The following is a 3,445-nucleotide window of genomic DNA, read 5'->3' as shown; positions in this document are numbered from 1 at the left end:
GGCTTTATTATTGTAATATGACTTTATTCGTGTAGTATTATGACTTTATTCGTGTAGTATTATGGCTTTATTATTGTAATATGACTTTATTCGTGTAGTATTATGACTTTATTCGTGTAGTATTATGGCTTTATTATTGTAATATGACTTTATTCTTGTAGTATTATGACTTTATTTTTGTAGTATTATAACTTTATTCTTGTAGTATTATGACTTTATTCTTGTAGTATTAAGGCTTTATTTTTGTAATATGACTTTATTCTTGTAGTATTATGACTTTATTCTGGTAATATGGCTTTATTCTCATATTATTTCAACTTTATTCTCACTTTATTCTGGTAAAATGAATTTATTCTTGTACAGCTTTATTCTAGTAAAACTATGGCCTTATTCTCTTAATATTTCAACTTTATTGTCACACAACTTTATTTTCATAATATTTCAACTTTATTGTCACACAACTTTATTTTCATAATATTTCAACTTTATTGTCACACAACTTTATTTTCATAATATTTCAACTTTATTCTTGTAGTGTTGTGACTTTATTCTGGTAATTTAAATAAAAAAATCTTGTATTCTGGCCGTAATACTCCATCGTTTAGATGTTTGTCTACAGCTTGTTACCTTTTTGGATAAATGCAGCTACAACTAATCCAGGGTAGCCAACAAAAAAAAATGTCTGTAACTAATTTTACAGATACTGAGCCCAAATTAGTAGCTGAGAGTCATTTCCAATATAAACTCTGAAGTTTAGCAAATTGTTTGAAATTTGTTTAAAACTTTGACGTCAGATCTGATTTGATCTCATTTAAACACAAACTTCTTCAGACTCCAGTGTCCAAAACCCTAAAGCCACCCGCAGGAAAATCTGTGTTTACAGATGTAAACATGGATGCTACATGCTAGCATGTGTGGATCAGTTCTCACGTTGTTCAATCACAGCAACTAAACCTGCTGTTCTTGTTTCACTCAGTGTTTTCCTACCTGCTCAGAGAATACCTCTGCATGTAAACAATTTATATCTGATTTAGCCCCAAATCTGAAAAAAAAAAAGAAAAAAAAAAAACTGGATCATATTTAGAAAAACTGGATTTGTCCCGTTCAGTTCTACAGTGTGAACGTATCCTGTCAGCGGTCGGCTGACTCAGTTCTGCAGAAAATATCTGACACAAATAAAGTCCACTGAACAGTTAAAGAAGTGGAGTTTTGTTTCATTTCACAGCTCTTTGGGAGTATTTTTTTGTGCATAAATTTAAAAATCAGCTTGAATACATTTTTCCCAGCGTGGCTGCAAAAAGCCTTCATTATTGTGTCGCGGTTCAACCCTCCGCATAGTTTCTCCTTTCTCCTCCTGTTCTTTAGCAACAAGACGTCTGAGCAACAACCTTTTTTAACAGCGGCACTTTTAATCAGTTTCACCAAAGCTACCTAGAAATTACCCTGTCATTCCCCGCAAAGCTTTTCCTCTCGAACGAAAGAAGAAAAAAAAAAGGTGGTTCACAATAAAGGTTACAGACAGAATATCATCCTGACAGCCAACCGTTGATCCTCCTTCAGGTGGAACAACAAACGTGTCGAGGATTTGGACTCGATCTTTAATGTCTCTCGCAGAAGCTAGAAGTTAACGGGAGCCGGTTGAATCGAACGGCGCGTCGTCGCCTCGTCAGGGTTTTGATTCTCATGCTAATTGTTTCAGTCAGGGGTTCAAAACGCCGTCGCGTTTTTCAAAGAGGAGCCGGCGGGAAACGAAAACCCCACAATTACAACCTGACACCGCCTCGTGTTCCCCAGATAATCAGACGAACGGTGGATAATCCTGACAGAACCCCCTTTTCATTCCTTCAAATTGTCATTTTGCAACATGGCGTTCAGTCAACACGGCAACAAGGATGAGGAATAAATACATTAAATTTTTTTTTTCCAGTTTAAATAGTTTCCAGATGGACTTTCAGTGAGCTCACGCCGGTTTCTGTGATGAAATGTGGCCGGAGAACTCGAGTTCCATCGTTGCTCCTGGGTAAACAGATTTCCTTCCCGTGTCAGACTCGAGCGCTCGCAATCACGCAAATTTATTTCTGGTTTCGTTGCTCGGAGCGGAGCAGCACCTCGATCACTCTGTCACCGTTCATTCACTTCAAGATCCTAAAGGTCAAAACGCACAGAGCGCGGCGCTGATGTATGCTCACGTGAAGTACAAACAGGTGTGGGAGGGAAACAACCAGGTGTGTGTACTTAACTTTAGGCTCATTCTGTCATTGTGTGTTTGTCTGTTAGCAAAATATCTCATGAACCAGTCGACGGATGTTAATGTAACTTTTAGGAAGTATTTACTGGATGCATCTCTTCAACTGATTAACGTTTGGAGCCAAATCTTTTCAAGATGGCTGCCTCAGCGAACCAGATTTGAAAAACACAAAAATCGCTACAACTCATTAACTTTTTTAGATACTGAGCTAATATTTGGTATGGTAGTACCTGAGCCTGACCTACAATAAACATTTTAAGCACTATTTAATCTGAATGAGACCTGCTTTTAAATTTTGTCACTAACTATTAAAGCCAAATGTGTCTTGTCTGTTAGCAAAATATCTCATGAATCAGCAGATGGATTTTAGTGAAACTTTTAAAAATATGTTTTATTACATTTTGGACTAATCCTAATTTAATAGCAGATTTTTGGCTAAAATTTGGCATGGTAGTAGCTGAGAGTAATCACCATCACATGCTTTGAGTACTTCTTACTGTGCAAAGTTTTAGGCTTTAAACATAAGCCTTAACCATTTGTCTGTTAGCAAAATATCTCATGAAGTACTGGGCAGACAATAAAAAAACATACACAAATTAATCTTCGGGTGTATCTCTACAACTGATTAGCTTTTGGAGTCACCTCACCTCGCGATAGCTGCTACAGCTAATCGACATCAGCAGTTCTCCAGATAATGTTCTAAAGTAAGGCGTGGTTGTAGCTGTGGGTCGTCCTTTACCCGAGTTTTATTTAAACTGTTGTCACGAAACGCAGCAGCTGATGAGCAATGAAAGCTGCTTTTTGTCTTTTCAAGCATGCAAACCATCTGTTTAAACAAAATCATACCTGTGTGAGTGGAGTGGGCTCGAGCCGAGGGAACGGTCACTCTGGGTTTATCAGGATTATTGATCATAAAGCTGTTAAAACTTTTTTATTTCCTCAAGGTTTGGATGATTAAACTCTGTTTGATCTGAGCAGCTGCTTTCTTTCTGCTTTCTTCTGGATATTCTCACCGTTTTCGATTGTCCGAAGTCCCCCCCCCCCCCTTTTTTTTTTGTAAACTATGAAAACTTAGAAGAGGTTTAGTGTAGTTTCACTATAATCTGTGCTGCTGCTTCTTTAGCTGCCAGCAGAGGAGAGAGGAGGCCTGAGGAGATGGGACAGTTCAGATAAAGTGTGTGTGTGTGTGTGTGTGTG

General features: G+C 37.7%; 1 long non-coding RNA gene across 2 annotated transcripts in view; it reads left to right on the top strand.

The window, feature by feature from the left end:
• LOC106525126 (uncharacterized) overlaps positions 1–3,445 on the top strand; it is a 218,929-nt gene that overhangs the window by 2,184 nt on the left and 213,300 nt on the right. The window lies entirely within an intron of this gene.

The sequence above is a fragment of the Austrofundulus limnaeus genome, unplaced genomic scaffold, assembly GCF_001266775.1.
Source record: "Austrofundulus limnaeus strain Quisiro unplaced genomic scaffold, Austrofundulus_limnaeus-1.0 Scaffold213, whole genome shotgun sequence".
In the NCBI taxonomy this organism is placed as follows: Eukaryota; Metazoa; Chordata; class Actinopteri; order Cyprinodontiformes; family Rivulidae; genus Austrofundulus; species Austrofundulus limnaeus.
This window is presented reverse-complemented; position numbering and strand designations above follow the sequence as displayed.